Here is a 12,257-nt window from a genome sequence, read left to right as displayed (position 1 = left end):
GTTGTAAAGCCTACCTTTAGAACCTTTTCATCTTGCCAATCTGAAACTCTTTACTCATTAACCAGCAAATCCCTATTTCTCCCTGCCCTCAGCCCCTGGTAACCATTCTACATTCTGTTTCTATGATGTCGACTATTTTAGATACTTCATGTAAGTGGAATCATATAGCGTTTGTCTTTTTGTGACTTATTTTGCTTAGCATAATGTCTTTGAGGTTCATTCGTGTTGTGGCATGTGACAGGATTTCCTTTTGAACGCTGATTAATATTGTATTACCATTTTATGTATAACCACTCTTTGTTTATTCATCTGTCGATGGACATTTGAGTTGCTTTTAGTCATTATGAATAATGCTGCTATGAACATGGGTGTACAAATATCTCTTAGAGACCCTGCTTTCAGTTCCGTTAGATGTATATCCAGAAGTTGATAGCTGTATCATTTGGTAGTTCTATTTTTAATTTTTTGAGGAGCTACCATGTTGTTTTGCATAATGGTTGCACCATTTTGTAATCCCACCAAGAGTGCACAAGGTTCTTAGCATCTTTTATATACTTGTTAGCCATTTGTATATCCTCTCTGGAGAAATGTTTAAGTGGGTTATTTGATTTTTTTTGGTAAGGTGCCATTTTGTTTTTAAAATACGGATTGGCAACTTAGAACTACTCACAGATCAGGTGTGATAATGCAGAGATACGAAAATGGAATGAGTGGAGTATAGGAAGAGCAGGGTAGCCCCATCCATCTCTAGCTGTTAACAGTACAGCTTGCTTAGTTGAGGGCTTTGTATTCCAAAGAGAATTTGAGGCCTCAGATTCATTCTCCTCCTCTTCCTCCTCTTCCTCATTACCTGTGAAACCATGGGGACCGACAAGATGGTAACTGAGGTGTTAAAAATCTTAGTTTTGAGAGTATTGCCTTTTACCACCTGACCTCGAGCTGCCAACGTTTCCTTTGATCCTCAGTCATACTGACCCCTAGAGAGAGAAATCTTTGTTGATGGCTAATAAGCACTCCACAAAAGCTTTGTCACATCTTTGGTTTTTTACTTTTACAAATTTTACTCCTTTTGCTCTGGTGGTATGACCCTCAAATCCTGAGCCTGATTACTTCTTTTACTACTGCTCTACACAAGTCCTTCAGTGGGTATGTTGTACTTTGCCCTGGAGATATACGGCAGGTGTTTTTTAAAAACCTACTCACATGTCCAAAGTTCATCGGACAGCATATTTGTTGTTGTTTTAAATTCACAGAGCAAACAGAACACCCAGTCCAAACTCAGTGAATTTTTACTTCTGTAAAACCAGCTATCTTTCTGAGTTAAATGCCAGCTTTAAAGAAGTATTACCCAACTGATTTGTTTATTCTTTGTGGCTTTCATAGTGATAGTGTGGTAGGAATTAAAAGAAGTAATGTGATTGTGGTGGTTGAGGTTGAAGGATACTGTAGACTGTGCTATAATATGCTTAGAATTACTTTTAGATTTCAGGTACTTGATATTTTTAATTTTTTTTGCATCTTATGGATACTATTTGGCAGATGACCAGTCTTCAGGGAGCTTATCTTAGTTATATCACCATATCACCCTATGGTGCTCTGACTTAAAATGCTCTAATGCTACTAGAACTCTACGAGGTAAGAAGAGCAACAAGTAAAGTCCAGTAAACCAAATACAAATGGGTGAGGAATGTGCATGGTGGCCCAGAAAGAGGGAGGAGTTCATAGTGCTTGCAGTGGAACTCAAGATAACCAGTCCAGTATTGCCTTTGTGCTTGGCTATCCATGACATCTGCATTGCTTTCTGGTATGTTGTCAGGTCTCGATGGAACATTACCAATCTCTTCTTTTGCCAAGATACTGAATAGAGCTGAGTGTGTGAACAGGGGAGGTAATGCAGAAGACTAAGGTAACTTCAGAGAGCTACAGTGTGGGAAGCTGCCAAAATGTATAGAGCCACCCTGGGTCATTCTTAACCTAGATTATACAGAACTCAAGAATTGAAAATGCATTTGATAACATTACGACAATTTCATTGCAAAAGATTATTTAGGCCCCGTGGGGCTTCTCATCACCCATCTCTCTGATTATTGTTGGTCATTTAGTTGTGAAAAAACAACCCCCAGAGAACAGGTAAAGTGAAAATATAAAACTAACTAATGGTAATTAGTAGGCCAGAATTCATTAATGTCCTCATTATCAAAAGGGTGTAAGATTTCCCCATCAAATGATAGCATTTCATAAATTTATAATATATACAACTATCAGATGTTTTCATTGTCCATTTATGTTGCATGGGAAATATATTTTTTACTATAATTTCATTTCTGGTTTTTAAACATATACAATGTTACTCATTAACAACATTAATATCATTTGTGATAGAAGTTCTCTTCCCTTTTGGATGTTTCAGAATCCACATTTTAAACATTAGAGTGGTACATATGGCTCTAAGACTGATTTGGTCACCATTTCTCTGATCTGTTTTGTATTTGGTGGGGAAAGATTTGCTAGGAAGTGTGACTGAAACAATCCTCCAATTTTGGCTAGGTAGTAGCTTTTAGAATAGCATTAGACTTCATTGTCCAGGTACCTTTTTATCAGAGTAACTTAAAATTCAATCACAATTTGTGTGATAATAAGTAAGCTTTTTCTAACTAAATAGGGAATATATAAGCATTTTGATAGTATTCAAAAATCAATGTAATTCACCACATTACCTGTAAAAGTAGAGAAATCATACGACTATCAGTATATTCAGGCGAAGCATTTGTTAAAATACAATATCTGTTCATGATACAAAGCTCTTAACAAACAAAAATAGAGACTTCCTAAATATGGTACCAAGTTCTGGTAAGGATAGAGAGCAAACGGAATTTTCATGTGTTGCTGGTGGGAGTGCAAAATGGTACAGTTGCTTTGGAAAACAGTTTGGCAGTGTCTTATAAAGATAAGTGTACACTTCTCATATGACTCATCAGCCTTACTGTTAGGTATTTACTTAAAAATGCAAACTTATGTTCCCTCAAAAACCTGTATTCAAATGGTTATGCAGCTTTATGTGTAATCACCAATAACTAGAAAGAACCCAAATTTCCTACAACTGGTGAATGAATATACTAAGTGTGGTACATCCCTACAAACTATTGATGTATGCCACAACATAGGTAAGTCTTAAAAGCATTATACTGAGTGAAAGAAGCCACTCTCAAAAAGTTACACACTGTGTGATTCAATTTAAACCATATTCTAGAAGGGCAAAACTGTAGGTATGGAGAACAGGTGAGTGCTTGCCAGGCTTTGAGGGTGGCGGAAGGTGTTGATTACAAAGGAGTGGCATGAGGGAATTTTTTTGAGTGATGGAACTGTTCTGTATTGTGGTCATAGGGATGGTTACATTTGGTCAAGACTCCTAGAACTGTACACCAAAAAATATGAATTTTACTTCATGTAGATTAAAAATAATACTTTGTTAAAGGTAAGTTCAGTAATATTCCTAGATATGACGTCTGTATACAAAATATGTATTTATGTATAACAGTAATAACCAGAAGATGAAGTTTTGAGAAAGATGATGTTTATAATATCATCAAAAAATTCAAATACCTGGGACTAAATAAATCTTTTTTTTAATATTCTTTTTTTTCTTTTTTTTAAAGATTTTATTTATTTATTCATGAAAGACAGAGAGAAGCAGAGGGAGAAGCAGGCTCCTAAGGAGCAGGGAGCCCGATGCGGGACTCGATCCCAGGACCCTGGGATCATGACCTGAGCTGAAGGCAGATGCTTAACCATCTGAGCCACCCAGGCGCCCAGGACTAAATAAATCTAATGAAAGATGTCCAAAATCATTACACAAGCTGATTCTAAAATTTATATAGAAACACAAACAGCAAAACAGCAATTATAACTGTAGTTATAGTATGTAGTATTATATTAAAGCTTTTCCTATTCATCATACCTCCGATCCAGTAAATCCATGCTTAAGTGTATACCCAGAAGAAATGTGTACTTTTGTTCACCAACAGTCACATACAAGAATGTTCATAGTACAGTTTATAACAACTCCAAACTGGAAACAGCCTAGATGGCCTGTCAGTAGAAGAATGGATAGGTACACTGTCATATATTCAGTGAAATACTGTATAGCAGTGAACAGGAGAAGCTATTGCTATTTACAACAACATGGGCTCAAATATAGTGTTGAACAAAAGAGTTTAGACAGGCAAAAACAGGCAAAACGAATCTGGCATAAGTTGGGATAGCAGTGACCTTTATAGGGAAGGAGATTAATTGAGGGGATAGTATATGAAGCCAGCTTCTGGAGTCTTCTATTCCTTGATCAGGATGGTAGTTACAGGGGCGCCTGGGTGGCTCAGTTGTTAGGCGTCTGCCTTTGGCTCAGGGTCCTGGGATCGAGCCCCGCATCAGGATCCCTGCTCAGCGGGACACCTGCTTCCCCCTCTCCCACTCTCCCTGCTTGTGTTCCTCTCTCTCTCTCTCTCTCTCTCTCTCTCTCTCTCTCTCGCAAAAAAAAAAAAAAAAGTAGTTACATGAATATGCTAACTTTGCTAAGAGTTCTTTGGTTGTACATTCATACTTGTATGCTTTCTAGTATACATGTGGTATTTGAATTTTTAAAAGTTTATTAAGAGAGATTTTGAGTTAACTAAGAGAGAATGGCATCCAGATTGTGTTAGTTTCTTTTTTCACTAGGAAACTTTACATTATCAGTGTTGTAGGAGAGAAAATTATACCTATCTACAAATAAATAACTAGCTTCATAAATACATATAGAGAACAGTTTTAAATTATTTCCTAACTAAATCAGCACATGCCTGAGCTGCTTAGGTTTTAATTGCTTCTGTTGCAAGGGAGGATCCCATTCTTCCTATATCCCTATTGTTTTGTTTTTTTGTTTCACAAAATAATATGTTTTTGAAATAAGTCACAGAGATGAAAAGTACAGCATAGGGAATAGAGTCAATAATATTTTAATAACATTGTATGGTGAAAGATGGTGACTATACTTATCGTGGTCAGCACTGAGTAATATACAGAATTGTCAAATCATTATGTTGTACACTTGAGACTAATAAAACCTTGTATGTCAACTATACTTCAATAAAAAAAGAATATATTTGTGGAAACCATTCTACATCAGTACATATAGACATCTTTCTTTTTAGACAGCCATAGGGAGTAATATTATATTGATATAAAAATATATTTAACCCATTTATTCACTGACATTGAGATTGTTTCTGACTTTTTACAATTATAAACATGTTTTTTAGTGAACAATATTTCACATATACTCGGGCAAATATTTATATGGGACAAATTATTGGAAGTAGAATTTTTGTATCTTAGAGTATGTATATTTTATTTGTATATTTTAAACTTTTTGTTTGGAAATCATTTTAAATGTACAGAAAAGAAAAAATCAACATTTACTGTTAACAGTTTGCTCCCTTTGCTCTCTTTCATATATATACATGGTATATTTTTTCCACTTGAGAATAAGTTAGGCACATCATGGCCCTTTATCCCCAACCACTTCAGTGGGTCTCCAAAGAACAAGGCTGTTCCACCTACGGCAGAGCTGTCAACTGCAGTAAACCTAACATTGACTTAATACCCTTATCATTTCTATCATTTGTATTCCAGTCTTGTCAGTTGATCCAGTAAGAGTCTTCATAGCATTTTTTCTCTGTAGTACAGGATCCAGTTGAAGATCAGACGCTGCATTTACTTGTCATATATCTTTTTAATTTCCTTTTATTTGGTATAGTTCCTTGGCCTTTGTCTTTTTTTTTTTAAATAACAACTTTATTGGGATATCATCACATACCGTACAATTTACCCTTTAAAAAAATTGAGATCTAATTCACAACTATAAAATTCATTTTTTTAAAGTAAAAAAAAAAAAATCAGTGTTTTTTTGGTATACCCAGTGGAACTATGCAAGCATCACAACTAACTCCAGAACATTTTTATCACCCCCACAAACGTTAGACACATTAACAGTCATTCCCCATCAGCCCCAGCCCCCCACCCCAGGCAGTCTCTGGCAAACCACTGATCTTTCTGTCTCTCTAAATTTGCCTGTTCTGGGCATTTCATATATACAGATTCATATAATACGTAGCCTTTTGTGTCTGGCTTCTTTCACTTTGGAGAATGTTTTCAAAACTTGTCCATGTCATAGCAGGTATCAATTTTCGTTTGTTTGTATGGCTGAATAATATTCCATTGTGTGGCTATATACCATGTTTTACATAGCCATTCATCATATAAATGCCGCTGTGAACATTCTTGTACAGGTTTTTGTGCCTGTTTTCAATCCTCTCTTACCTAAATTCTGATCTAGGCTTCATATGTCATTGTAACAGTCAGCGGAACTTTCTTGGTCCTTGTTTCCTTTAGGGTTTGTACTGGGTCATGAGTAATCAGACACAGTTATTGGAAGACATGGCAGTTTTGTCATTCTCAAGTGGTCTATGGACTAAAAAGTTTGAGGATCATAAAGTCTAGCAGCTAAAGTCTGTCTATAACTATTCTAGGTTGTCCAGCTCTTGAACGCTTATACCTTTGCCTGCCTTACTGGACCTTCCAGTAAAACGGACTGATTTTACTAAGACTTCCTCTTTTACTTTTCCTACTTGCACTTTGTAGGAGATGCCCATGGGCAGAAATGTCAGTGTCATCTTGTCAGATAACTGTCAGAGTCATAGAGCCGTCCTTCCCTTTCATGCTTCTCTTTAGGTTTATATTTGTGTTGGGGGAGGGGCTGCGCATACCTGGGATCTGAGGGAAGGTGAACTGTCTGCGCTCTCCACCCCCCTCCCTTTCCCTCTGCTAAGTCAGTGCTGCAAACTGCCTGCCTCCTGAAGATGAATCTGTGTTAAGTGTTTCCTGGCAGGAAGGAGCCAGCCTCAGGGTCCAGCTGAAAAGAAGTTGCCTCCAGAGTTTGTAAAAGAGTGTGCTGGCTAGTAATGTCCCCACTCCCTCCATCTTGGCCAGAAGTTATTTGTGAATACACAGAGATTGTATAGCACCCTAAGGAGCTGGGGTAGGAGAGCATCCAGAGTGAATATAGGTTGGTGAGATTTATCATCTCCTCCTCGTTGACTTTCAGACTTCACCACTAGAAATTCTTTCTCTTGTCCCACTCTTGGAGCACCCCTGTACACAGCTTTACAGGTATCTGGTGCACACATTTTATGTCTATGGGATTGTGTCATCCAAAGATGCCTGGAGAAAAAGGTTTGCATAAACCAGATGTTCAAAAACGGTTATATAAGCGAATGAGCCACAAGTTAGACCCAGTACTCACGGGGGAGAGTCAAATGAGCATTTTCTAGTCTGGTGTTTCTTCTGTTGTATGTTAATAAGGTATATTATGAATAAAAACTTCTGACTCTGGTTGAATGCTACCTTTTCTTTCTTTCCTTTTTTTTTTTTTAAAGTAACTACTGGCACAACCTTGAGAAGGGTGGGGATGTCCTTTATTTAATGTAATGGAGATCATTGGCTGGAGGCCCAAATCTTGGTTTCCATCATCAGCTTATTAAATGAAGTTTTACAGGATTGGATCAGAGGGAGGGGTTACAAAAGATTGTATGCCCTGTGATTTGCCCTTAGTAATGGGAAATTCCTGGGTGGAGATATTTATTTAACTTGTATTCATTCACAGGTGAACACTGATCTCTGTTTTGTCTCCCTTCAACCTTAAAAAATCTTTTCTTGATACATCCAAAAAACAGCGAAGAAAGATTGGAAACTAGATTGCTTCGACCTTAAACTGTTTTATTAAGCCAGAACAGGGTTCTGTGCCCCAGCATATCCCTGTGGACTTTTGTTGGGTGTGGTAAGTGAATTGTGGTCCTTCATTATTATTGGAATTCTAGAAACTATGACATTGAGAACTTGATCTGTGACCTGATGACATGTTCAGAACCCCAGACTTCGAGCAGATATTATAACACATACACTTCAGGATGTAGGTGAGATGGATTTCAGTGTAATGTGTCACCCAATTTCTCCTTTTCTCCTTAAACTCTGCCTTCCAGATGGCCTGTCTTTTGCGACCCTTCCTTGGGAGGCAATAAAGAATCCACGTCTGTCTACTTGTATAAAAAATACTGATGCCTGGGTCCCATTCCCGAGATTCTGACTTACTGGTCTGAGATACATCAGACTATTTAAAAAGTTTCCCAGGTGATTTTAATGTGCAGCCACGGTTCAGAACTACTGTGTTAGCCAAAATGCTCCTCCATTAATCCTGTATTGAGTTACTCCCTTTTTAGCAAGTGTTACAATTTATAAAGTATGATTCTCCTGCATACTTAACTGTGTTCTCACAGTGACCCTGTGAAGCAGATAAGCTTCTGCTTTCAGAGTTCCTTATTCTTCATGAATGTTCTGTGGGGCTTGTTTCATCATTTTGTTCTCTACTTCTTACATGGCTGTTTCTTTTTTAAAAATATTTTATTTTTAAATAATCTCTACACCCAATGTGGGGTTCGAACCCACAACCTTGAGATCAAGAGTCACAGGTGCCCCTCGCATGGCTATTTCTCTGCAAATAGTGGTTAGGCTGTCTCTCCTTACAGCCACACATACCAGGCGTTTAGAAGGGTGTATTTTTTCTCATCTTTTGAAATCTATTGCTTTCTGTGCCTTTCAGGAGCCTATTAAAATTTGCAAAATGTTTGGTAACACCTATGGGGTTGTGGAAAGCACTATGTGGGAGCTCTGGTTTCTGTTCCATCATTAATGAATTGTGTGACTTTGGGCAAGTACTTAACATTTTATAAAAGAGGTATTATTGACCCATCAGAAGGCATGCACTAGGAGTGGAATGGAATGCCTGCTTCAGCTTTGAGACTTGACTTCTCTCAGGCTGATATCCCGTTCTTCCCATTATTGGCAATTCCCATTGCCACTTTCAGTTCAAACACGGCTTTTGTACCTTTTGTCCCCCAGGTGACAGAGAGACTGAGAATCAGTAGGTCTTAACAACTGATTGAATGTGAACATTGAGAGAATCAAATGTATCTTTAGGACCGTGTTTTTCAAAGTTGCCTGATCTGAAGAACCTCCTGGAACATTTATTAAATGTCACAGTCTCCACTTGAGACCTCAAGTATCACCAAGGCCTGGGTGATCGTTTTTATCATATTTTAAATCAAATTCCTTAAGTGATCCTTGGAGTTAGACAAAACTGAGAAGTTGCTCTTTGGGAAATTGAGTATAGTAGGTGGTCAGTAAATGAACACATGTCTATTCCACTAATCTATTTAATTTTTCTTCCTTGAGTTTTACATTTTTTAAAAAATTTTATTTATTTATTTGACGGAGAGGGAGAGAACAAGAGAGGGAACACAAGCAGGGGGAGTGTGAGAGGGAGAAGCAGGCTTCCTGCCCAGCAGAGAGCCCGATGCAGGGCTGGATCCCAGGACCCTGGGATCATGACCTGAGCCAAAGGCAGGCGCTTAACAACTGAGCCACCTAGGCGCCCCGAGTTTTACATTTTAGCTGTGGTCCATAACCTCAGAATTCAGAAGGACAAACACTTTTTGCAAAACAAAAAACTGAACATTTGTGTTTTTGCTTAGAGGGCCTTTTAGTCTCTGATAGTGTTCTGTGATGCTTAACTATATTGATAGCAAATGGTGGTAGGTTTCTTTTGTACCTATTGGAGAATCTGTGCAGTGAGATGAAACACTGGAGCCTTGTAAGCATTATCGTTGGAGTCTATGCCGTGGACTACCTTTTATATGAGATGGTGAAACTAGGTATTTTGGTATTTAAGTCATTGAGTTCTTAACGGACAATACTGTGGTCTGCTTTATACTAAATTTCACTTGTGGCAAACTTATTTTACTTGTAATGATTGTGCTTTCAGTTTTAATTTTGACTATGTGGTCTTTGGTACTGCAGGTTACTTTTGGAAAAGGGACATTGCCCTGTACTAAATTGTATATGTTTATATTGCTTTGTATGGAATACATATGAATGCTTCACACCTTGAAGCAGGGCTATCGTAGGGATATGTGATTAAATTTTTTTAAAAAATCTCTAATTTTTTTTCACACTACTAAGTCACTGTTGGATGAATCCCATGATTCTGTATTAAAACTTACTTTGATTAATGATTCATACAAAATAATTACTTTCTTCTTCTGAATAGCATGAGCATGACATGAGTTACCACTGATTAAAATATATATGCCTTAGATTTTTTGTTGCAAAAGATATATATCTTTTATATATGCATATATGTACATGTGTGTATATAATGGAAATGTTAGAAATTACTGAAAAATATATAGGAGGAAGTCTCCCATAATGCCAACATTCAGCATCTACCTCTGTTTGCATTCTGCTTTACTTATTTTGGCCTTTTAAATATGACTAATTCTTCTGTTTATGAACAGTGATCTAACTAGTAAAACTTGAACCTGTACATATTGCTCATTTCACTTGATACTGGTTCATCTGAAGCAGGGACAGAATAGGGTATTGAGATATTTCTGGATGTTTTTATTGTAGAATAACTTGATAATGTACTCTAAACAGCCATTTTCATGGACAGCTTCAGTCAGGAAGTCAGTTATTTAATAAGGGTATATTTTGTGCCAGGCATACTGCCTTGGATTTAGACCATCGCCAGTTCCTTAGCTCTTTCCTTTCCTGTTGGATTTTATAGTCCTCACTCTAGGCAGAGCCCATCTTTAGACAATGAAAATTGTATAGGTTATAACTAGTCAGTCTCCTTGCTTCCATTTTCTCCTTATTTCAATCCATAGAAAGTTATGGGTGGAATTCTTCCAGCAGTGTTCTCATGTTCTGTTCATAAAGCTTGTAGTGGCTTAGGTGGCTTTAGACTTCAGGAATCCTCGCCAGCTGGCCCCTTCCACTTCACCAACTAGTTCTGTTACCTCGCTGTTACAATCTCTGCTCTAGCCAGGGAAATTTGCACACAACTTATCCCTCTGCTTTTGCTCATGCATATTCATCTGGAGTTTTCTTCCCTCTTCTCTCTGGCAGTTCATGTCCCTGTTTTCCTTCTTTGACTTGCTGTACACCTGCTAGCATGTGCAAATGTCATTTTTCAACTAAATAATATCAGGGGCTTTCCATCCATTCTGGTTTTTTTTTCCCCCCCACAGTGCTCCATATTGTTTTAGAAACCTAAGTTAATTCAACTTAAACCAATACAGACACAGGTATTTTTCAGAGCGGGAAAGTGTCCCCTGCTTACCTGCTGCACGTGGCATGCCTGAACCTGGCTGACGTCACACCAGAATATAGTACCATCCAAAAGGCGACAGAATAACTCTTAGGAAAAAAAAAAAAAGAACCAGATAGCGAATAGGAACACCGTCCTCTTATATTGTCATTCTTGAGCAAGTGTTTTCAGGAAATCTGTTTTTCTGGACTCACGGGTATTTATTTTATGCTGTTGATTATAATCCATTACTATTTATTTTGCTATTTAAATTGTTTGTGGGAAATTCTTTTTAAAATATGAGCCAATAGAACTGGGAGCTGAGATAGGGGCCTGTAGTTTCTTAGTTTTCCACTCTACCTTTTCTTCTCTTTGAAGGTCCTCGGGTTGGGCTTGGGCTCAACCGAGAAGAGAACTAGTGGCCCCCCCCCGAGGCCAGTGGTGAGGGCAGGGACACTGTGGGTGCAGGTGTCAGTCAGACTCTTGATGAAGACAGCTTCGTCCACAGGTGCAGAGCTTACTTTTCTGCTCTAAAAATCTGAGCACTAGATGACAAAATATTTCAGATCTTGTTCATTTTCTGAGCAATCTAGTGTGGAAACATTGAGAATTTGTGTCTTCCTCTGAGGTTTAGAGAGGGGTTTTACCTGTAGCACTTGAGAGCTGGTGAGAACGGAGGATACTAAGTTAATCATCTCTCCTCAGTATAGCCCTGTGTGAAACACTCAACTGGAGAACGTTTCTCTCTCCCCTCTGAAATAAAACTTTTTATTTTACAGTAGCAAATAAAAGAGTTCCAAGGTTGATTGAACACCTGAGTCTGTGGATGACTGTCTCAGAGTGGTCTGGAGCAGTTGTGGGTGCTCCTTATAATAGCAGCCCTTACCCCGGGCCTTGGCACTTCTCCCCCCACAACAAAAAGCAGATTCGTGACAAGGGCTTAACTGGAGAAGGGTCTTGGTTATCATCATGAAGGCAGCAATGAAGATGAAGGGGAGAGGGAGGGAGAGGGAGATAGGGG

General features: G+C 38.1%; 1 protein-coding gene across 8 annotated transcripts in view; it reads left to right on the top strand.

The window, feature by feature from the left end:
• Nucleotides 1-12,257, top strand: part of DUSP16 (dual specificity phosphatase 16) — a 77,650-nt gene that overhangs the window by 14,069 nt on the left and 51,324 nt on the right. For 2 of the 8 annotated variants that reach the window (XM_028119696.2, XM_028119694.2), the window contains exon 3: nucleotides 7,697-7,870. The exons of the other annotated variants lie outside the window; for them this stretch is intronic. The gene's annotated coding sequence lies outside the window, so the exon portion shown is untranslated. The remainder of the gene's footprint in view (nucleotides 1-7,696; nucleotides 7,871-12,257) is intronic. 8 annotated transcript variants of the gene reach the window in all.

The sequence above is a fragment of the Eumetopias jubatus genome, unplaced genomic scaffold (assembly GCF_037043125.1).
Source record: "Eumetopias jubatus isolate StellerSeaLion01/CBP00866 unplaced genomic scaffold, mEumJub1_p1.0 scaffold_8, whole genome shotgun sequence".
Lineage (NCBI taxonomy): Eukaryota > Metazoa > Chordata > Mammalia > Carnivora > Otariidae > Eumetopias > Eumetopias jubatus.
Note: the sequence above shows the minus strand (reverse complement) of the source record. Positions and strands in the feature narration are given on the sequence as shown.